Genomic DNA, 24010 nt, shown 5'->3' with positions numbered 1-24010 from the left:
CCCCCGCCCCCCGCCCCACTCACGCTGGGCCGTCCCCCCGGGGCAGGGTGCTGGTGGCGGGGGCCGGGGGGGCCCTGGGGCGTAAGGCACGCAGGCGATGGGTGCTGGTGAGAGGCTGGGGGGCACCTGGCCGGCCCCGCTGTCCCTAAGGTCACTTCCGAGGGGCCGGGGCCCCGGGCCGGGGCGCCGGGGCGGGCGGGCGGCGGCAGGGGGCCCAGCGGGCGGGGGGGGGAAGGGGGCCACCAGGCTGCGCTGCTCCTGTGGGGGAGAGGGGGACGCGTCAGTGGGGTGGGGGGGGGACACTGAGGGGACACGGGGGTGGGGATGGGGGGGTGGGGGGGGGACACAGGGACACGGGGGTGGGGATGGGGGGTGGGGGTGTGGGGGGGGGACACGGGGACATGGGGGGTGGGGATGGGGGGTGGGGGGGGGACACGGGGGGTGGGGATGGGGGGCATGGGGGGTGGGGGGGGACACGGGGACATGGGGGGTGGGGATGGGGGGATGGGGGTGGGGGGGGACACAGGGGGTGGGGATGGGGGGCATGGGGGGACATGGGGACACGGGGGGTGGGGATGGGGGGCATGGGGGGTGGGGGGACACAGGGACATGGGGGGTGGGGATGGGGGGGACATGGGGGGACATGGGGACATGGTGGGGTGGGGGATGGGGGTGGGGGTTGGGGATGGGGGACATGGGGACATGGGAGGGGTGGGGGATGGGGAGACACGGGGGTGGGGGGATGGGGACATGGGGGGACAGGGACACGGGGGGCAAGGACGTGTAGGGGGATGGGGACACGGTGGGGGACAGGGACAGAGGGGACAGGGACGGGGGTGGCAGGGACAGGGGGTGACGGGGGAGGGGTGACAGGCATGGGGGGTGACGGGGATGGGGGTGACAGGGACAGGGGGTGACAGGGACAGGGGTGACGGAGGTGACAGGGACAGGGGTGACGGGGACGGGGGTGATGGGGACAGGGGGTGACAGGGACGGGGGTGACGGGAGGTGACAGGGACGGGGGTGACGGGATGGGGGTGACAGGGACAGGGGTGACAGGGATGGGGGTGATGGGGACGGGGTGACGGGAGGGGCCGGGGGGCCGGCGCTGTCCCCACCTGCCCGTCCGCGGTGGCCCCGAGGCGGCGGGGGGGCCCAGGCGTCCCCGGGCCGGGGCTCCACAGCCCCTGCGGCAGCGGGAAGGGGGGCGCGGGGGGGCTGCGCCCGCCCCCCTGGGGACAAGGGGACGCTCAGGGGACCCGGCCCCGCGGAGCCCGGCCCCGCCCCCGACCCCCAATCCCCCCGGACCCCGCAGTGCCCCCCCCGTTTCGTGCCCCCCCCCCCATTTTGTGCCCCTCCCATTTTACCCCCAGCCCCACTTCGTGCCCCCACCCCCATTTCATGCCCCCCCATTTTGTGCCCCCCAGCCCCACTCTGCCCCCCATTTTACCCCCCAGCCCCTTCAATGCCCCCCAGCCCCATTTCGGCCCCCCTCCCCCCCAGTTCCCCCCTCCCCTCACCCCCCACCATTCCCCCCTCCCCCCAGCCCCATTTCGGCCCCCTCCCCCTCCCCCCCCCCCAATTCCCCCCCTCCCCCCAGCCCCACTTCGTGCCCCCCAGCCCCCTTCAATGCCCCCCAGCCCCATTTCGGCCCCCCTCCCCCCCCAGCTCCCCCCTCCCTCCCCTCCCCCCCCCGTTCCCCCTCCCCCACCTGCTCAGGGCTGCTGCTCCGCCTGCGTTTGAGGGGGCTGGGCAGGTCGTCGGGGGGCGGGGGGCGCGGGGGGCACCGGCTGCACCGCGGGGGGGGCGGGGGGGGCGGCCCCGCGCTTCAGCTGCGCCCCGCCCTGCCCGGGGCAGCTCCGCCTCTGGGGGAGGGGCGGGGGCGGGGGCAGGGGGCCACACCCACAGGGCCCCTCCCCCCGGGGGCCACACCCACAGGGCCCCTCCCCCAGCGCCCCCAGTGCCCCCAGTGCTCCCATTCCCAGTGCCACCCAGTGCCCCTGTTCCCAGTGCCCCCAGTGCCCCCGTTCCCAGTGCCACCAGTGCCACCAGTGCCCCCAGTGCCCCATTCCCAGTGCCCTCAGTGCCCCCAGTGCCCCCAGTGCCCCCATTCCCAGTGCCCCCAGTGCCCCCAGTGCCCCGTTCCCAGTGCCCCCAGTGCCACCAGTGCCCCCAGTGCGCCCAGTGCCCCGTTCCCAGTGCCACCAGTGCCCCCGTTCCCAGTGCCACCAGTACCCCCAGTGCCCCCAGTGCCCCGTTCCCAGTGCCCCCAGTGCCACCAGTGCCCCCAGTGCCCCCAGTGCTCCCATTCCCAGTGCCCCCAGTGCCCCCAGTGCCCCGTTCCCAGTGCCTCCAGTGCCCCCAGTACCCCCGTTCCCAGTGCCCCCAGTGCCCCCAGTGCCCCGTTCCCAGTGCCTCCAGTGCCCCCAGTACCCCCAGTGCCCCGTTCCCAGTGCCCCCAGTGCCACCAGTATCCCAAGTCCCAGTCACCCCAGTCTCCGTCCCCAGCCCCAGCCCCAGCCCCCCAATGTCCCCCTCCCCTGTCCCGTCCCCTGTCCCCTCGTGTCCCCAGTGTCCCCTCAGTGTCCCCCGTCCCCAGTGTCCCCGTCCCCATCCCCCATCCCCAGTGTCCCCCAGTGTCCCCCAGTGTCCCCCTGTCCCCCGTCCCCCCTGTCCCCCGTGTCCCCGTCCCCCAGTGTCCCCCTGTCCCCCCATCCCCCCCAGTGTCCCCCTGTCCCCCTGTCCCCCGTGTCCCCCCAGTGTCCCCTGTCCCCCCCTGTCCCCCCCTGTCCCCGTGTCCCCCCCGTGTCCCCGTCCCCTGTCCCCTACCTCGGGGGGCAGCAGGCTCCAGACCGGCTGGAGGGGGGGCAGGGTCCTGGCCCGGGGGGGGGACGCGGGGCCCGAGGGGAAGCTCCAGAGCTGGGCCTGGGGACAGAGGGGACAGGGCCACCGCGGGGTCACCCCCAGGGGACAGGGCCACCGTGGGGTCACCCCCGGGGGACGTCACCCCCAGAGGGGACAGGGCCACCACGGGGTCACCCCCAGGGGACAGGGCCACCGCGGGGTCACCCCCAGAGGGGACGTCACCCCCAGAGGGGACAGGGCCACCACGGGGTCACCCCCAGGGGACAGGGCCACCGCGGGGTCACCCCCAGGGGACGTCACCCCCAGGGGACAGGGCCACCACGGGGTCACCCCCAGAGGGGACAGGGCCACCGCGGGGTCACCCCCAGGGGACGTCACCCCCAGGGGACAGGGCCACCGCCGGGTGTCACCCACCACAGGACAGCACCCATGGGGACAGCCACCGCAGGATGTCACCCACGGAGGGGACAGCGCTGGCACCAACACCCCCCTCCCCCCCACACCGTGTCCCTCCCCGTCCCCATGTCCCCCAGTGTCCCCAACGTCCCCACCTGCCGCTGTCACCCGATGCCAGCACCGATGTCCCCATCAGTGCCACTGCCACCACCCCCTGTCCCCCGTGTCCCCCATGTCCCCCAGTGTCCCCAACATCCCCACCTGCCACTGTCACCCAATGCCACCGCCAGCCCTGTCCCCTGTGTCCCCCGTGTCCCCCGTGTCCCCCTGATGTCCCCACTGTCCCCACCTGCCACTGTCACCCAATGCCAGCACCCCCGTCCCTGTCAGTGCCACTGCCACCGCCCCAGGGCCACCACCACCCCTGTGTCCCCCTCTGTCACCCCAGTGTCCCCACTGTCCCCACCTGCCGCTGTCACCCAATGCCAGCACCCCCGTCCCCATCGGTGCCACTGCCACCGCCCCCCCTGTCCCCCGTGTCCCCCCATGTCCCCCAGTGTCCCCAACGTCCCCACCTGCCGCTGTCACCCGATGCCAGCACCGATGTCCCCATCAGTGCCACTGCCACCGCCCCAGGGCCACCACCCCCCGTCCCCCGTGTCCCCCCATGTCCCCCAGTGTCCCCATGTCCCCACCTGCCACTGTCACCTGATGCCAGCACCCCGTCCCCATCGCTGCCACTGCCACCGCCCCAGGGCCACCACCCCCCCTGTCCCCCGTGTCCCCCTGTGTCTCCCCAGTGTCCCCAGTGTCCCCACCTGCCACTGTCACCCGATGCCAGCACCAATGTCCCCGTCAGTGCCACTGCCACCACCCCCCTGTCCCCCATGTCCCCCCATGTCCCCCAGTGTCCCCAACGTCCCCACCTGCCACTGTCACCCAATGCCACTGCCAGCCCTGTCCCCTGTGTCCCCCGTGTCCCCCTGATGTCCCCACTGTCCCCACCTGCCACTGTCACCCAATGCCAGCACCCACGTCCCTGTCAGTGCCACTGCCACCGCCCCAGGGCCACCACCACCCCTGTGTCCCCCTCTGTCACCCCAGTGTCCCCACTGTCCCCACCTGCCACTGTCACCCAATGCCAGCACCGATGTCCCCATCGGTGCCACTGCCACCGCCCCCTGTCCCTGTGTCCCCCATGTCCCCCATGTCCCCCAGTGTCCCCCATGTCCCCACCTGCCGCTGTCACCCGATGCCAGCACCGATGTCCCCATCGCTGCCACTGCCACCGCCCCAGGGCCACCACCCCCCCGTCCCCCGTGTCCCCCGTGTCCCCCGTCCCCCCGTCCCCCCGTCCCCCGTGTCCCCCACCTGCTGGAGGCGCCCGATGCGGGCGGCGATGTCCCCGCGGTGGCCGCGGTGGCAGCGGGCGGGGCCGTGGTGGCCGCTCGGGGGCTCCTCCAGCTCCGGGGGCTTCGCCCATCGGCCCCGGGGGCTCCCAGGGCTGCGGCTGCAGCGCCCGCACGCAGCCCTGCAGGGCCTCCAGCGAGGGGGGCGGCCGGGGGGCCCTGGGGGGACAGGGGGCTCAGCCCCACGGATGGGCCCCCCAGGGGGCTGGGGCTGGGGGCTTGGGGGGCTCAGCCCCATAGATGTGCCCCCACGCAGCCCTGAAGGGACACCAGTGATGTGGGGGGGATAGGAGGGGATGGGGGGACGGGGGGCCCTGGGGGGACATGGGGGGCTCAGCCCCACGGATGGGCCCCCAGGGGCTGGGGCTGGGGCTTGGGGGCTCAGCCCCATAGATGTGCCCCCACGCAGCCCTGAAGGGACACCAGTGATGTGGGGGGATAGGAGGGGATGGGGGACGGGGGGCCCTGGGGGGACATGGGGGCTCAGCCCCACAGATGGGCCCCTCAGGGGGCTGGGGGTGGGGGCTTGGGGGCTCAGCCCCATAGATGTGCCCCCACGCAGCCCTGAAGGGACACCAGTGATGTGGGGGGGGATAGGAGGGGATGGGGGGACGGGGGCCCTGGGGGGGGACATGGGGGGCTCAGCCCCACGGATGGGCCCCCAGGGGCTGGGGCTGGGGGCTTGGGGCTCAGCCCCATAGACAGGGACTCCAGCGAGCTGGGGGGGACACGATGTGGGGACAGGGGGGTCAGGGAGGGGATGTGGGGGTCAGGGAGGGGATATGGGGGAACAGGGGGACACATGGGGGCTCAGCCCCATAGATGGGCCCCCATGGGCCCCAGGGTGGGGGCTTGGGGGCTCAGCCCCATAGATGTGCCCCCACGCAGCCCTGAAGGGACACCAGTGACGTGGGGGGGATAGGAGGGGATGGGGGACAGGGGGCCCTGGGGGGACATGGGGGCTCAGCCCCACAGATGGGCCCCAGGGGGCTGGGGGTGGGGGCTTGGGGGCTCAGCCCCATAGATGGGCTCTGTCTGCTGAGGAGGGGGCACCGGGGATGGGGGGTGACAGGGGGACACCGGGGGACGTGGGGATGGCAGGGGGACACAGGGGGCAGCAGGGACATGTGGGGCGGGGGGGGGCACAGGGGAAGCAGGGGGAGCACAGGGGGCAGTGGGGGACATGGGGGGCAGCAGGGACATGTGGGGCAGGGGGGAGATGTGGGGCAGGGGGGATGTGGGGCAGCACTTACCCTGGGGGGAAGTAGGGCTTGTGGGAGGGGACCCCATTGCCGCCGGGGGGGGGCGCGAGGTGGGGGGGCAGCTGCGCCTGCCCGATGCTGGAGGAGCACCTGGGGGGAGATGTGGGGCGACCCCGCGTGTGGGGCGACCCCGCGTGTGGGGCGACCCCCGGCACAGGGCCCCCCGCCCGGGTGTGGGGATCCCCCCCTTCTGTGGGGCACAGGGACACCCCCCGCCCAGGGATTCAGGGACCCCCCTGGGATATGGGGTCCCTGTGGGGCGGTGTGGGGCGGTGTGGGGCAGAGTGGGGGTCCCCATGGGGCAGTGTGGGGGTCCCTGTGGGGCAGCATGTGGCAGTGTGGGGCAGTGTCAGGGTCCCCGTGGGGCAATGTGGGCAGTGTGGGGTGGTGTGGGGCAGTGTGGGGGTCCCCATGGGTCCCCGTGGGGCAGTGTGGGGCGGTGTCAGGGTCCCCGTGGGGTGGTGTGGGGCAGTGTGGGGCAGCGTGGGGCGGTGTGGGGCAGTGTCAGGGTCCCTGTGGGGCAGTGTGGGGCAGTGTCAGGGTCCCTGTGGGTCCCTGTGGGGCAGCGTGGGGCAGCGTGGGGCAGTGTCAGGGTCGCCATGGGGCAGCGTGGGGCGGTGTGGGGCAGTGTCAGGGTCCCCGTGGGTCCCTGTGGGGCAGTGTGGGGCAGCGTGGGGCAGTGTCAGGGTCCCCATGGGGCAGTGTGGGGCAGCGTGGGGCGGCGTGGGGCAATGTCAGGGTCCCCATGGGTCCCTGTGGGGCAGTGTCAGGGTCCCCGTGGGGCGGTGTGGGGCGGTGTGGGGCAGTGTGGGGCGGTGTGGGGCGGTGTGGGGCAGGGTACCTGGTGCCGGGCAGCCAGGGGCGGGGGGGGCAGGCGGCCCAGGCCCCGCCGCAGCCCAGGCCCCCCACGGCGAAGGGGTCCCGTCCGGCCCGGCCCCCCAGCGGCTCCACGGCGCGATGCATCCAGCCTGCCCCACGGCACGCCGGCCCCACGGCCCGTCAGCCCCACGGCCCGTCGGCCCCACGGCACGCCGGCCCCACACGCCCCCGCCCCCGAGATAGCCCCTGCCCCAGAGATCCCCCCATCTGCCCCATAGATCCCCCATCAGCCCCATAGATACCCCCCTGCCCCATAGATACCCCCCACTTGCCCCATAGATCCCCCCACCCGCCCCATAGATACCCCCACCTGCCCCATAGATCCCTCTGGCTGCCCCATAGATACCCCCCTCACGCAGAGATGCTCCCCTGCCCCACAGGTACCCCCACCTGCCCCATTGATACCCCCTGCCCCATAGATCCCCCATCAGCCCCATAGGTACCCCCTGCCTGCCCCATAGATCCTCATCAGCCCCATAGATACCCCCACCCCATAGATCCCCCACCTGCCCCAGAGATCCCCTATCAGCCCCACAGATACCCCCATAGGTACCCCCTGCCTGCCCCATAGATCCCCCCGCCCCATAGATACCCCCTGCCCCATAGACCCCCGCCCCATAGATCCCCCCACCCCATAGATCCCCCTGCCCCATAGACCCCCCTGCCTGCCCCATAGCTGCCCCCCAGCCCCGCGCCCCTCCCCACTCACCGCTCCTGCGTCCCTCGGCCCCCCGCGGGGGGAGGCAGCCCAGGGGGGGAGGGGGCGGCTGCTGGGCTGGGGCGGCCCCTCCTCACTGCCGCATACACCTGGGGCAGCGGGGTCAGGGGTCACGGGGGTCAGGGGTCATGGGGGCAGGGGTCACGGGGGCAGGGGTCACAGGGGCCGGGGGGCATCGAGGGTCGGGGGGCCACGGGGGTCAGAGGTCATGGGCGGGGTCATGGGGGGCACCAGGGTCAGGGGGTCAAGGGGCACTGGGGGGTCAGGGGTCATGGGGGGTCAAGGGGCGGGGGGCAGGGGCACTGAGGGGCAGTTGGGGGCAGCTATGGGGCAGCTATGGGGCAGGGGGTGGTTATGGGGCAGGGGGCACTTCTGGGGCAGCTATGGGGCAGGGGGTGGTTATGGGGCAGCTATGGGGCACCGGGGTTGGTTATGGGACAGCTATGGGGCAGCTATGGGGCAGGGGGTGGTTATGGGGCAGTTACGGGGTGGTTATGGGGCACTGGGGGCAAAGGCGAGCTTATGAGGCAGTTATGGGGCAGTGGGGTGGTTATGGGGCGGTCATGGGGCAGTTAGGGGGCAGCTATGGGGCAGGGGTGGTTATGGGGAAGCTGTGGGGCACTGGGAGGTGGTTATGGGGCACTTATGGGGCAGCTATGGGGCAGGGGTGGTTATGGGGCAGCTGTGGGGCCGGGTCCCCGGGGGGGGAGGAGGGGCAGCCGGGGGGGGGCAGGAACCACGTGGGGCGGAAGTGGGCGGGGCAGCTGGATGACGCGCGCCACGTGGGCGTGGTTTCCGACGGGACCCAGACCCCACCCCCCGGCTCAGCCCCGCCCCCTCGCCTCGGCCCCGCCCCCTCACCTATCCGGCGACGCTCTCCAGGAATCCGGCCAATCACAGGGCGCCCCTCGCCTGGCAGCCAATCATCTTTCCCATCCGTCTTCTAGCTCAGCCTGCCGGGTGACCAATGGGAAGGCGGGGCTTAGGCTGGTGCTGGCCAATGAGGGCGGGGGAGGGCGGGGGAGGGCGGGGCCCCGCCCCCTTGGGGGCAGAGACATGGCGGGGGAACGGCCGTGGGGCAGCTGGGATGGGGGGGGCACTTGGGGGCAGATGGGGGCACTTGGGGGCAGGAGGCCCTGGGGGCAGTTGGGGGGCAGGTGTGGGGCAGGAAGCACTTAGGGGGCAGAAGGTGCTGGGGGGCAGTTGGGGGGTAGATGTGGGGCAGCTGTGGGGCGGAAGGAGCCAAGGGGGCAGTTGGGGGGTAGGTGTGGGGCAGGAGGCAGTTGGGGGCAGCCGTGGGGCAGGAGGCACCGGGGGGCAGTTGGGGGGCAGCCGTGGGGCAGGAGGCCCTGGGGGGCAGTTGGGGGGAGATGTGGGGCAGTTGGGGGCAGGTGTAGGGCAGGAGGCACTTGGGGGGCAGAGGGGGATAGTTGCGGGGGCAGGAGGCACTTGGGGGCAGCCGTGGGGCAGTTGGGGGAGCTGTGGGGCAGAAGGCCCTGGGGGGCAGTTGGGGGGCAGGAGGCCCCGCTATGGGGCAGGGGCTCCCCCCGCCCCCCAGCTCTGACGCTCCCGGCCGCCCCCGCGGGGGAATTTTGGGGCCGTCCCGTGACGGGGGGGGACGGGGAGGTGGGGGCGGCCGTGGGGCGGCCGTGGGGCAGCCGTGGGGCGGGGGCGGACGAGGGAAACCCCACGGCGCCCACGGCGAGCGGGAAGGGGACGGCTGCCGGGAAAGGGGGGGCGGGGGGCACGGCTGCCCCACGGCTGCCCCACAGCCACCCCGCCGCTGCCCCATGGACACCCCATGGCCGCTCATGGCTGCCCCACGGCTGCCCCACGGACACCCTGTGGCTGCCCCACGGCTGCCCCACAGCCACCCCGCAGCTGCCCCATGGACACCCTATGGCCGCTCATGGCTGCCCCATGGCTGCCCCACGGACACCCTGTGGCTGCCCCACGGCTGCCCCACGGCTGCTCCACAGCCACCCCGCAGCCGCCCCATGGACACCCCATGGCCGCTCATAGCTGCCCCACGGCTGCCCCACGGACACCCTGTGGCTGCCCCACGGCTGCCCCACGGCTGCTCCACAGCCACCCTGCAGCTGCCCCATGGACACCCCATGGCTGCCCCACAGCCGCCCCACGGCCACCCCACAGCCACCCCACAGCTGCCCCATGGACACCCCATAGCTGCCCCACGGCCACCCCATGGCTGCTCACGGCTGCCCCACGGACACCCCGTGGCTGCCCCACGGAGCCGCCCCACAGCTGCCCCACGGCCGCCCCACCCCCCCATAAAGCGTCACTGAAGGGAAACGGCGCCCGCCCCGCGTCCCCGCCACACGCACGCCACACGCGTGACATCACAGCCGCCCCCCCAGCTCGCCGTGATGTCACCGGCCACCGGAGCCCCCCCGCCGCCGCGGGGCGGGTGTGACGCGGGCTGACACGCGTGACGCTCCGTGTCCGGCGGCGCCGGGGGCTCGCAGGCGCACGCGTGTCACCCGTGTCCCTGCCCCGTTCCCACCCCGGCCGCCGTCACACGCGGCGGTCACCGGCACGACACGCGACGACACGCGACGACACGCGACGGTCACCAGCACGACACGCGACGACACGCAACGACACGCGATGGTCACCATCACGACACACAATGACACGCGACGGTCACCAGCACGACACGCAATGACACGCGACGGTCACCAGCACGACACGCGATGACACGCGACGACACGCGACGGTCACCATCACGACACGCAATGACACACGACGACACGCAACGACACGCGACGGTCACCATCATGACACGCAATGACACGCGACAACACGCGACGGTCACCATCACGACACACAATGACACACGACGACACGCGACGGTCACCATCATGACACACAATGACACGCGACGACACACGACGGTCACCATCACGACACGCAATGACACGTGACGGTCACCAGCACGACACGCGACGACACGCCATGACACGCCGCCGCACGCCCGACACGCGTGACAGTGGCACAGGGGACGGTGACGCGCGCCACCCCACACGCGACCCACGGCCACGCGGAACCGCCCCGACGCGCCACCGCAGGCCCTGACCCCGTGGCACACGCGTGACCCACAACCACACGCGTGACCCACAGCCATGCCGTGTGCCCCCAACCGCACACGCGTGACCCACAACCACACACGCGTGACCCACAGCCACGTCGTGTGCCCCCCAACCACACACGCGTGACCCACAACCATGCCATGAGCCCCCCGACTGCACACGCGTGACCCACAGCCACGCCGTCTGCCCCACAACCGCGCCGTCTGCCCCCCAACCGCACACGCGTGACCCACAACCGTACACGCGTGACCCACAGCCACGCCGTGTGCCCCCAACCACGCTGTCTGCCCCCCAACCGCACACGCGTGACCCACAACCGTACACGCATGACCCACAACCGCACCGTGTGCCCCCCAACCACACACACGTGCCCCCCAAACACACCGTGTGCCCCCAACCGCACACGCGTGACCCCAACCGTACACGCGTGCCCCCAACCGCACCGTCTGCCCCCAACCACACAAGCGTGCCCCACAACCGCACCGTGTGCTCCCCAACTGCACACGCGTGCCCCACAACCGTACACGTGTGACCCACAGCCACGCCGTGTGCCCCCCAACCACACAAGTGTGCCCCACAACCATACACGTGTGACCCACAACCGTACACGCGTGACCCACAACCGCACCGTGTGGCCCCCAACCACACACACATGCCCCCCAACCGCACACGCGTGACCCACAACCGTACACGCGTGCCCCCAACCGCACCGTCTGCCCCCAACCACACAAGTGTGCCCCACAACCATACACGCGTGACCCACAACCACGCCGTCTGCCCCCCAACTGCACATGTATGACCCCCAACCGCACACGCGTGACCCCAAACACACACGTGTGCCCCACAACCGCACCGTGTGCCCCACAACCGCACCGTGTGCCCCACAACCGTACACGCGTGACCCACAACCATACACGCGTGACCCACAACCACGCCGTCTGCCCCCCAACCGCACATGCGTGACCCCCAACCGTACACGTGTGCCCCCCAAACACACCGTGTGCCCCGCAACCGCACACGCGTGACCCACAACCGCACCGTGTGCCCCACAACCGCACCGTGTGCCCCACAACCGTACACGCGTGACCCACAACCACGCCGTGTGCCCCCAACCGCACACGCGTGACCCACAACCACACCGTGTGCCCCCAACCACACACACATGCCCCCAACCGTACACGCGTGCCCCCAAACACACCGTGTGCTCCCCAACCGCACACGCGTGACCCACAACCGCACCGTGTGCCCCCCAACCGCACACGCGTGCCCCCCAACCGCGCCGTCTGCCCCCCAACCGCACACACATGCCCCCAACCGCCCCGCGTGCCCCCCAACCGCGCCGTCTGCCCCCCAGCCGCCCCCGCGTGCCCCCCGGCGTGGCGGTGCCGCCGGCGGTGCCGCGGGCCCTCACCCGGAGCCGTGTCGGTGGCGTGTGGCGGGGGGGCCGCGTGCGGCGGCTCTGCCGGCGTCCCCGTGTCCCCGTCCCCGCGGGTGACACGGGCTGAGTCACCGCCGCCGGGGCCCCGCGTGGGTCGCGTGTGCGTGTCCCCCTTCCCCTTCCCGGCGAGGTGACGGTGACGTCAGCCGGACGCCCGTGACATCGCGCGGGGCCGGGGCGGGGGGGGGGGAATCCCGGGGAAGGGGGGACGGGGGGGGAGGAGAGGGACACCGGGGGGTGGGGGACATGGGGGGGGACGGGGGACATGGGGGACACGGGATGGGGGGACAGGGGACACGGGGGGACGGGGGGACACAGGACACGGGGGACAGGGGACATTGGGGGGACAGGGGGACACGGGGGACACGGGGGACAGGGGACACAGGAGGGGACACGGGGACATGGGGGACACAGGGTGGGGGGACAGGGGACACGGGGGGACATGGGGACATTGGGGGGACAGGGGGACAGGGGACATGGGGGGGACAGGGGACACGGGGGACAGGGTGGCAGTGGGGAAGAGGGGACACGGGGGACAGGGGACATTGGGGGGACATGGGGGGACATGTGGGGACACGGGGGACATGGGGGGACACAGGATGGGGGGACACAGGACACGGGGGACAGGGGACATGGGGGGACACGGTGGCAGTGGGGAAGAGGGGACACGGGGGGACAGGGGACATTGGGGGTGTGGGGGGACATGGGGGACAGGGGACACGGGAGGGGACACGGTGGCGGTGGGGAACAGGGGACATGGGGGGACACGGGGGTGACAGTGGGGACACGGGGAGGCGGTGACACGCAGGGGGACGTAAGGACAGATGGAGGACACGTGGGGACAGGGGACACGCGTGGGGACACGGGGGGCACGGACACGCGGGGGGGACAGGGAGGGCAGACGGGGACACGGGGGGACACGGGGGGACATGGGGACATGGGGATGGAGGGAGACACGGGGGGACATGGGGACATGGGACACGGGGACATGGGGACACGGACACGCAGGGGGACACGTGGGGACACGGGGACGCAGGGCGGGCACGGACACGCAGGGGGACATGGGGACATGGGGGACATGGGGGGACACGGGGACACGTGAGGACACGGGGACACGGGGACATGGGGGACATGGGGACATGTGAGGACACGAGGGGACATGGGGACATGGGGACACGGGGGGACACGGGGACATGGAGACATGGACACGCAGGGGGACACGTGGGGACACGGGGACACAGGGCGGGCACGGACACGCATGGGGACATGGGGACACCGGCACGGACGGAGGACACAGACACACGTGAGGACACGGGGGGACACGGGGACACGGGGGGACGTGGGGACACAGGGACACGTGAGGACACGGGGGGACACGGGGACACGGGGACACGGGGGGACACAGGGGGACATGGGGATACAGGGACATGGGGACACGGGGGGACACGGGGACACGCAATGACATGAGGTGACACGGGGACACGGGGGGGACACGGGGACACGCAGGGACACGCAGGGACACGGGGACACGTGAGGACATGAGGACACGGGGGGGACACGCAATGACATGAGGTGACACGGGGACACAGGGGTACCCAGACACGCAGGGACACGTGGGGACACGGGGTGACACGGGGACAGCCGGGGTGACGTGAGGACGGGTGACAGGTACCACCCCCCAGAGGACACGCAACCGGACACGCGTGTGACCCTGCGCGACCCCGCGCACAAGCACGCGCCACAGCCGGCGCACACGCGTGTGCCGACCGCCACCGCGCCCCGTCGCGTGTCACACGCGTGTGCCCCGTCCCCTCCCGTCGGCCCCCAGGAACGGGGGCGTGGCGGGGGGGGGGGGGGAAGGGAGGCACGGAGAGGGTGGGGTGTGGGGCAGCCGTGGGGCAGCCGTGGGGCGGTGGGTGCTGCTGTGGGGCAGCCGTGGGGCAGGGGGTGTGGACGTGGTGCAGCCGTGGGGCGGTGGGTGCTGCTGTGGGGCAGCCGTGGGGCAGCGGGTGTGGACGTGGAGCAGCCGTGGGGCGGTGGGTGCTGCTGTGGGGCAGGAGGTGTGGCGGTGGGGCAGCCATGGGGCAGCCATGGGGCAGTGGGTGCTTCTGTAGGGCAGCCGTGGGGCAGGGGTGTGGACGTGGTGCAGCCGTGGGGCGGTGGGTGCTGCTGTGGGGCAGCCATGGGGCAGCGGGTGTGGATGTGGAGCAGCCGTGGGGCGGTGGGTGCTGCTGTGGGGCAGGAGGTGTGGCCGTGGGGCAGCCATGGGGCAGCCATGGGGCAGTGGGTGCTTCTGTAGGGCAGCCGTGGGGCAGGGGGTGTGGACGTGGTGCAGCCGTGGGGCAGTGGGTGCTGCTGTGGGGCAGCCATGGGGCAGCGAGTGTGGATGTGGGGCAGCCATGGGGCAGTGGGTGCTGCTGTGGGGCAGCTGTGGGGCAGGAGGTGTGGCTGTGGGGCAGCCATGGAGTGGTGAGTGTAGCCATGGGGCAGCTGTGGGGCAGTGGTGCTGCTGTGGGGCAGCTGTGGGGTGGTGGGTGTGGACGTGGAGCAGCCATGGGGCAGTGGGTGCTGCTGTGGGGCAGCCAGCGGGTCTGTGGGGCAGCGCCTGTGCTCACCAGGCAGCCATGGGGCAGTGAGTGCTGCTGTGGGGCAGCTGTGGGGCGGGAGGTGTGGCTGTGGGGCAGCCATGGAGTGGTGAGTGCAGCCATGGGGCAGCTGTGGGGCAGTGGTGCTGCTGTGGGGCAGCTGTGGGGTGGTGGGGCAGTGTACCCGTGGGGCAGCCATGGGGAAGTGGCTGCTGCTGTGGGGCAGCCAGCGGGTCTGTGGGGCAGCGCCTGTGCTCACCAGGCAGCCATGGGGCAGCCGTGGGGCAGCCGTGGGGTGGTGGGTGTAGCTGTGGGGCAGGCGGAGTGGATGTGGAGCAGCCGTGGGGCAGCCGTGGGGTGGGAGATGTGGCTGTGGGGCAGCGGTGGGGCAGCCGTGGGGCAGTGAGTGCTGCCGTGCGGCAGCCATGGGGCAGTGGGTGCTGCTGTGGGGCAGCTGTGGGGCGGTGGGGGCAGCCGTGGGGCAGCCGTGGGGCAGGAAGTGTGGCTGTGGGGCAGCCGTGGGGCGCGGTGGGGCCGGGCGTTGACTCACTCGTTCCGGTGACGCAGAGGAGCCGCCCCGGGGGGAGGGGCAGGGGGTGCCGGGGCGGTGACGCGGGGCGGGGGCGGGGCGGGGGCGGGGCCGGCAGGGGCGCGGGGGGGGGGGGGGCGGGGACACGCGGGGGCCGAGTCCACGGGGAGGGACACACGTGACACGGTGTCACGGGGGTGTGACACGGGTGGGACACGCGTGTGACCGTGTCCTCTGCGTGTAACGGGTGTCACGCTGTCACAGGGGTGGGACACGCGTGTGACGCTGTCCTCAGGGTGTGACACGGGTGTGACACGCGTGTGACCGTGTCCTCTGCATGTGACACAGGTGTCACGCTGTCACAGGGGTGTGACACGCGTCTGACACGCGTGTGACCGTGTCCTCTGCGTGGGACACGCATGGGACACGTGTGTAACGGTGTCCTCTGCGTGTAACACGGGTGTGACACTGTCACACGGGTGTGACACAGGTGGGACACGTGGGTAACTGTGTCCTCTGCGTGTGACACAGGTGTCACGCTGTCACGGGGGTGGGACACGCGTGTGACGCTGTCCTCAGGGTGTGACACGGGTGTGACACGCCTGGAACTGTGTCCTCTGCGTGTGACATGGGTGTCACGCTGTCATATGGGTGTAACACGTGTGTAACACGTAGGTAGCGGTGTCCTCTGCGTGTAACACGGGTGTCACGCTGTCACACGGTTGTAACACGGGTGTGACACGTGTGTAACCGTGTCCTCTGCGTGGGACACGTGTGTCGCACTGTCATACGGGTGTAACACGCGTGTGACTGTGTCCCCGGGGTGTAGCACGGGTGTGACACTGGTATGGCGGTGTAACACGCATGTGTGTCCTGTGGGTGTAACACGTGTCACGCTGTCATATGGGGGTAACACGTGTGTGACACGCGTGTAACCACATCCCCTGCGTGTAACACGTGTGTCACGCTGTCACATGGGTGTAACACGCGTGTGACGGTGTCCCCGGGGTGTAACGTGTGACGCTGTCCTATGGGTGTAGCACGTGTGTAACCATGTCCTCTGCGTGTAACACGTGTGACACTGGCCTACGGGTGTAACACATGTGTAACACGTGTGTGACCGTGTCCTCTGTGTTTAACACGTGTGTGACGCTGTCATACGGGTGTAACACGCGTGTCACTGTGTCCTCAGGGTGTGACATGTGTGTGACACGTGTGTAACCATGTCCTCTGCATGTAACACGTGTGTGACACTGGTACACGGGTGTAACACGGGTGTAACATGTGTGTAACCACGTCCTCTGCGTGTACCATGCGTGTGACACTGGCGTTAGGGTGTAACACGCGTGTGACTGTGTCCTCGGGGTGTAACACGTGTGTGACGCTGTCATAGGGGTGTAACACGTGTGGAACACGGGGGTAACCATGTTCTCTGCGTGTCACACGTGTGTGACACTGTCATACGTGTACAGCACAGCTGTAACACATGTATAGCCATGTCCTCCGCGTGTAACACGCGTGTAACCACATCCTGTGGGTGTAACACGTGTGTGATGCTGTCATACGGGTGTAACACGCGTGTAACCATGTCCTCGGCAGGTAACATGTGCGTAAGACGGTCATACATGTGTAACACATGTGTAACCGCGCCCTGTGGGTGTAACACGTCTGTGACGCCATCATACATGTGTAACACGTGTGTAACACGCGTGTAACCCTGTCCTGTGGGTGTAACACACGCGTGACACTGTCACGCATGCGTAACACGTGTGTAACCATGTTCTCTGGGTATAACACGTGTGTAACACGGTCATACGCGTGCAACGTGCGTTTAACATGTGTAACCGCGTCCTCTGGGTGTGTAACACGTGTGTGACGCTGTCCTCGGTGTGTAACACACGTGTAACATGTGTGTAATGCTCTCCTACGCGTGTAACGCGTGTGTGACGCTGTCCTGCGCGTGTAACCCACGTGTAACGGTGTCATACACACGCCACGTGTGTGTAACGCTGCCACGCGGGCGTAACACGTGTGTAACATGCGTGTGATGCTGCCTTAAGCGTGCGACGCGTGTAGCATGTCTGTAAGGCTGTCATCCGTGCGCGACACGTGTCACACTGCCCCGCCTGTAACACGTGTGTAACGCTGTCCCACGTGTGCAACACCGGCATTCACACACGTGTCGCTCTTGCCCATGCGTGTGCGAGACCACCCGGGTGACGGTGCCTCTGCACGCGTGTAGCACCGCTCGACACACGTGTGCGTGCGTGCAACAGCATCCATCGCTCTCCTCTGCGTGTGGACGCGTGTAAGCGTGCAACAGTCCTCCACATACACTCTGGCGGCACACGCGTGTCACCTCCGTGTGCGTGTGTAACGCTGCCGGCGCGCGTCCCTGCCTACGCGCACATGCGACACGGCTGTCCGCCCGTGTGACGCGTGTGCAACGCTGCGTGTGCTCGCCTGTGACACGGCACGTGGGTAACGCGCTCTTCTACGTGTGCAACAGGCGTGTAACCGCCGCACACGTAAGGCTGTCCTCCGCGCGCACGTAACACCGCACGTGTGTAACGCCGCCCTCCGCGTAGCGGCGACTTGTGCACGCGTGTGCGCTGCGTGTGCAGTAACAGGTACACCCGTGTGCGTGGTGTAACGCCTGCTGTAACACACGTGTGCAGCCTGACATGTGTACAGGGGCACAAGTACACCCGTGTGCGTGTCGTGACACACGTGTGCAGCCTGACACATGTACACAGGCACAGGTACACCCGTGTGCGTGTTGTAACATCTCTTTACATGCGTGTACACCCTGAGACGTGTGCACGGGCACGAGTACACCCGTGTGCATATTGTAACATGTGTTGTAACACACGTGTGCACCCTGACATGTGTTCACGGGCACGAGCACACCCGTGTGTGGTGCAATGCCTGCTGTTACACGTGTGTACACCCTGACACGTGTGCATGAGCACGAGCACACCCGTGTGCGGGTTCTAACGCCTGTTGTTACACGCGTGTACACCCTGACATGTGTGCGCGGGCACAAGTACACCCGTGTGCGGGTTGTAACATGTGTTGTAACACACGTGTGCACCCTGACACGTGCGCATGGGCACGAGCACACCCGTGTGCGTTGTGACACGTGTTGTAACACACGTGTGCACCCTGACATGTGTTCACGGGCACGAGCACACCCGTGTGTGGTGCAATGCCTGTTGTTACACGCGTGTACACCCTGACACGTGCACACAGGCACGAGCACACCCGTGTGCGTTGTGACACGTGTTGTAACACGCGTGCGCACCCTGAGACGTGCGCACGGGCACACCCGTGTGTGGTGCAATGCCTGTTGTTACACACGTGTACACCCTGACACGTGTGCACGGGCACGAGCACACCCGTGTGCAGGTTCTAACGCCTCTTTACACGCGTGTACACCCTGACACGTGCGCACAGGCAGGAGCACACCCGTGTGCGTTGTAACACGCGTTGTAACACGCGTGTGCACCCTGAGACATGCGCACGGGCACGAGCACGCCCGTGTGCGGGTGGTAACCCCCTTCATTTACACACGTGTGCACACGCGTGTGTGGCACCGTGTCCGAGCCTGCCGTACACACGTGTGCACACGCGTGTGCCGCGTCCGGCGCGGCCACACCCGCGACGTCACCCCCGGCGCCCACGACGCGCGACCCCGTGTGCGCACACGCGTGTGCACGCCCGCGCACGCCTCCTGTGTGTCGCCCCCTCCCCCCGCACACGGGGGGGGCGGGGCATGAGGGGGCGGGGCACGAGGGGGCGGGGCACGAGGGGGCGGGGCACTCACGTGTCAGCGGCGCCGGTGCGGGGGAGGGGCTACGCGCCAGCCATGGCCTGGATCTGGGGGGGGACACGTGGTTACTGGGAGGAACTGGGAGGCACTGGGAGGCACTGGGGGCCCCTCCCGCCCCCCAGTCTCATACTGGGACCAGTAGAGCAGGGGTGCTGCTCCCAGTGCTCCCAGTATGACCAGTACAGCGCTCCCAGCTCCCAGTACAACCGTGAGCTGTCACTTCTGCTCCCAGTGCTCCCAGTACCTGTCACTCACGCTCCCAGTACTCCCAGTATGACCAGTACTGGCACTCCCAGCGCCCAGTACGGCCATCAGCTGTCACTCACAGTCCCAGTATCCCCAGTATGACCAGTACCTGCCAGTCCCAGCTCCCAGTACAGCCATCACCAGTCATTTCCACTCCCAGTACTCCCAGTATGACCAGTACTGGGCACTCCCAGTTCCCAGCACTCCCAGTACCTGTCACTCACACTCCCAGTGCTCCCAGTATGACCAGTAATGGCACTCCCGGCGCCCAGTACAACCGTTAGCTGTCACTCACACTCCCAGTACTCCCAGTATGACCAGTACTGGCACTCCCAGCTCCCAGCGCTCCCAGTACCTGTCACTCACACTCCCAGTGCTCCCAGTATGACCAGTACCTGCCGTTCCCCACTCCCAGTAGAGCCAACACCTCTGCCTCCCAGTCCTCCCAGTATGCCCATTACCCCCGTTCCCAGCACTCCCAGTTCTCCCAATACCCGTCCCTCTCCGCTCCCAGTACTCCCTCTCCACCCCAGCTCCCATTTCCCAGTATACCCAGTAGCTCCCAGTAAGGCCATTACCCATCACTCCTAGGCCCCAGTATTCCCCGTATACCAACACCTGCCACTCCCAGTACTCCCAGTACTCCCAGTACTCCCAGTAGCTCTCACTCTTAGCTCCAGTAACACCATTACCTGCCGTCTCCTGCTCCCAGTACTCCCAGTATAGCCCTTACACAGCACTCCCAGTTCCCAGTATGCCCAGTACACGACACTCCCAGCTCCCAGTGTACCCAGCAGCTGTCAGTCCCTGCTCCCAGTAACACCAGTAACTGTCATTCCCAGCTCCCAGTACTCCCAGTATAGCCCTTACCTGGCACCCCCAGCTCCCAGTACTCCCAGTACACCTCTTAGCGATCACTCTGGGCTCCCAGTGCTCCCAGTACACCTCTCAAACAGCACTCTGGGCTCCCAGTACTCCCAGTACACCTCTCAAACAGCGCTCCGGGCTCCCAGTGCTCCCAGTACACCTCTCAAACAGCGCTCTGGGCTCCCAGTGCTCCCAGTACACCTCTCAGCCAGCGCTCCAGGCTCCCAGTACTCCCAGTACACCTCTCAAACAGCGCTCTGGGCTCCCAGTGCTCCCAGTACACCTCTCAAACAGCGCTCTGGGCTCCCAGTACTCCCAGTACACCTCTCAAACAGCACTCTGGGCTCCCAGTGCTCCCAGTACACTTCTCAAACAGCGCTCCGGGCTCCCAGTGCTCCCAGTACACCTCTCAGCCAGCACTCTGGGCTCCCAGTACTCCCAGTACACCTCTCAAACAGCGCTCCAGGCTCCCAGTGCTCCCAGTACACCTCTCAAACAGCGCTCCAGGCTCCCAGTGCTCCCAGTACACCTCTCAAACAGCGCTCTGGGCTCCCAGTGCTCCCAGTACACCTCTCAAACAGCGCTCCGGGCTCCCAGTGCTCCCAGTACACCTCTCAAACAGCGCTCCAGGCTCCCAGTGCTCCCAGTACACCTCTCAGCCAGCGCTCTGGGCTCCCAGTGCTCCCAGTACACCTCTCAAACAGCGCTCTGGGCTCCCAGTGCTCCCAGTACACCTCTCAAACAGCGCTCCGGGCTCCCAGTGCTCCCAGTACACCTCTCAAACAGCGCTCTGGGCTCCCAGTGCTCCCAGTACACCTCTCAGCCAGCGCTCTGGGCTCCCAGTACTCCCAGTACACCTCTCAGCCAGCGCTCTGGGCTCCCAGTACTCCCAGTACACCTCTCAGCCAGCACTCTGGGCTCCCAGTACTCCCAGTACACCTCTCAGCCAGCGCTCTGGGCTCCCAGTGCTCCCAGTACACCTCTCAAACAGCGCTCTGGGCTCCCAGTACTCCCAGTACACCTCTCAGCCAGCGCTCCGGGCTCCCAGTGCTCCCAGTACACCTCTCAAACAGCCCTCTGGGCTCCCAGTGCTCCCAGTACACCTCTCAGCCAGCGCTCCGGGCTCCCAGTGCTCCCAGTACACCTCTCAGCCAGCACTCTGGGCTCCCAGTACTCCCAGTACACCTCTCAAACAGCGTTCTGGGCTCCCAGTGCTCCCAGTACACCTCTCAGCCAGCGCTCCGGGCTCCCAGTGCTCCCAGTACACCTCTCAGCCAGCACTCTGGGCTCCCAGTGCTCCCAGTACACCTCTCAAACAGCGCTCCGGGCTCCCAGTGCTCCCAGTACACCTCTCAAACAGCGCTCTGGGCTCCCAGTGCTCCCAGTACACCTCTTAGCGATCACTCTGGGCTCCCAGTACTCCCAGTACACCTCTCAGCCAGTGCTCTGGGCTCCCAGTACTCCCAGTACACCTCTCAGCCAGCGCTCCGGGCTCCCAGTGCTCCCAGTGAAGACTTCACCCGCTGCTCCCAACCCCCAGTACTCCCAGTATGGCCAGTCCCTGCCCTCCCAGTGCTCCCACACCCGCCTTATCAGGGCGCCGCACCCAGCCCTGCCCAGGGCACCCAGGTCGGCCCCGGCGGGGGGGGGGGGTGGGGGGGTGGGGGGGGCCCCAGGCACCCCCACCCCCCCCCGGGGGAACCCGGGCGTCGGAGCCGGGTGTTGACGCAAGAGCGGGTGAGGAAACAGCGGCTGGCGGGGGAGGGGGGGGCTGAGCCCTTGCGAACTCGCTGCACCCCCCATTCCCGTTCTGTGTCCCCCCTGCCCCCCCCCCGTGTCACCCACTCAGCAGGGACCCCCCAAACCACACCCTGATGCACCCCCAAACCACAGCCCCTCCCAACCCCCAAATTCCCCCAGGACCCCCTGACCCCCCAACCCCCCCAGGCCTCCTCCAGACACCCCAACACCCCCAGGACCCCCTGACACCCCAAATCCCCCCGACACCCCAAATCCCCCCATGTCCCATCCAGACCCCCCCAAATCCCCCCAGACACCCCAACACCCCAGGACCCCCCGACACCCCAAATCCCCCCCAGGGCCCCCAGACACCCCAACACCCTCAGGACCCCCCGACACCCCAACCCCCCATGTCCCATCCAGACCCCCCAAATCCCCCAGGACCCCCTGACACCCCCAAATCCCCCAACCCCCCCAACACCCCCAATCCCCTCCATGCCCCCCTGACACCCCCAAATCCCCCCAGCCCCCCCATTCCCATCCCCCCAACTTTAACCTCCTGACCCCCCAAATCCCCCCCAAAGCTCACAGCCCCCAAACCCTGTCTGTGCCCCCCCATGGAAAGGGGGGCAATGGGGGTGGGGGTCTCCACAGGGGATCCTGAATGGCTTCCCCCCGATTTGGGGGTCACCCCCCAAAAATGGAGGGGACACCTCCCCATGAGGGGAAACTGAGGCACGGGGGGGGGTCACACCAGGTGGCTGCCCCTCCCCAGCTGTGCTGGCCCTTTAAGACCCAGGTGTGTCAGGGCCCCCCAAATTTGGGGGAAAATGGGGATTTGGGGGGGCTTAAAGTGCTTAAGGGCCCCCCATGAGGGGGAGGGGTCCCCAAATGTGTGACACCCCCCCAGATGTACCCCCCAAGGGCACAGGAGCTGCCCCCAAAGTGGGGGGGCCCTGTCTGCACCCCCATATCCACAGTCAGGACCCCCTCCCCCAATCGGCTCAGCCTGGACCCCCCAAAATTCACCTCGGGGGGGGGTCAGACCCCACCCCCCATTTACCCAGGTCCAGAACCCCCAATTCACCTCAGGGGGCCCGACCCCCCAGTTCACCTCAGCCCAGGACCCCCAATTTACCTCAGCCTGGACCCCCCAAATCACCTCGGGGGGTCAGCGCCCCAATTTACCTCAGCCCGGGACCCCTTAATTCACCTCAGCCCCCCAACCCCCTCAGGGGTCAGACCCTTTTACCCCAGCCCAGGGCCCCCCATTCCCCTCAGGGGTCACCCCCCAATTCACCTCAGCCCCCCTTTACCTCAGCTCTGCCCCCAGTTCACCCCAGCCCAGGACCCCCATTCCCCTCAGGGGTCACCCCCCTCAATTCCCCTCATGGGGGTCAGAGCCCCCAATTCACCTCAGCCCCCTTTACCTCAGCTCTGCCCCCAAACCCCCGTCAGGGGGTCACCCCAATTCACCTCAGCCCAGGACCCCCCAGTTCACCTCAGGGGTCACCCCCAATTCACCTCAGCCCCCTTTACCTCAGCTCTGCCCCCCAACTCACCCCAGCCCAGGACCCCCCATTCCCCTCAGGGGGTCAGACCCCCTTTTACCTACCCCCTTTTACCTCAGCCCAGGGCCCCCTAATTCCCCTCAGGGGTCACCCCCCAATTTACCTCAGCCCCCCCCTTTCCCCTCAGCCCAGGACCCCATTCCCCTCACCCCCCTCCCCGCTCCTCCCCCCCGTCACCCCCACCCCACCCCGCCGGGCTCCAGGCCTGGGCCCGACCCCCCTCCCCCTCGCCCTCTCCCGGTGTCTCCCCCCCCCCTCCCCGTTACCTGCGGCGCGGGGGGGGGCGGCGCGGGGGGGCGGGTCCCGGCCCGGCCCCGGCCCCGGCGCTGGCGGCTCCGCTGGCTCCGGCCTCCGCTCAAACAAAGGACCCAGCGCCGCGCGCCCCGCCCGCCCCGGGCCACGCCCCCGCCCCGCCCCCGCCGGCCCCGCCCCCGCCCCGCTCATGGACACGCCCCCCGCCCGCGCGCACACACGCACGCCCCGCCCACCCCGCCCCACCCCACCCCCGTGGTGGTGGAGGGGGGGGGGGGGAAGCCACGCCCCTGTCTCTGGCGCTCGCGCGC

At 69.2% G+C, this 24010-nt stretch overlaps 2 long non-coding RNA genes across 3 annotated transcripts; both read right to left on the bottom strand.

The window, feature by feature from the left end:
• Positions 1 to 1771: 1771 nt before the first annotated feature.
• Positions 1772 to 4821, bottom strand: LOC140645336 (uncharacterized). The gene is made up of 3 exons (XR_012039977.1): positions 4633 to 4821; positions 2830 to 2925; positions 1772 to 1865 (listed from the first exon to the last, which is right to left on the bottom strand). It is a non-coding gene; the product is annotated as an uncharacterized lncRNA (long non-coding RNA).
• Positions 4822 to 5922: 1101 nt separating this feature from the next.
• On the bottom strand, positions 5923 to 23826 carry LOC140645335 (uncharacterized). Of its 2 annotated transcripts, XR_012039976.1 has the most exons (5): positions 23714 to 23826; positions 19018 to 19070; positions 8391 to 8482; positions 6774 to 6900; positions 5923 to 6022 (listed from the first exon to the last, which is right to left on the bottom strand). It is a non-coding gene; the product is annotated as an uncharacterized lncRNA (long non-coding RNA). The 2 variants fall into 2 exon arrangements; XR_012039975.1 differs by lacking the exons at positions 5923 to 6022; positions 6774 to 6900 and adding an exon at positions 7563 to 7618 and having other exon boundaries at positions 23714 to 23823.
• Positions 23827 to 24010: the final 184 nt, after the last annotated feature.

Source organism: Ciconia boyciana, chromosome 32, assembly GCF_034638445.1.
Source record: "Ciconia boyciana chromosome 32, ASM3463844v1, whole genome shotgun sequence".
Lineage (NCBI taxonomy): Eukaryota > Metazoa > Chordata > Aves > Ciconiiformes > Ciconiidae > Ciconia > Ciconia boyciana.
This window is presented reverse-complemented; position numbering and strand designations above follow the sequence as displayed.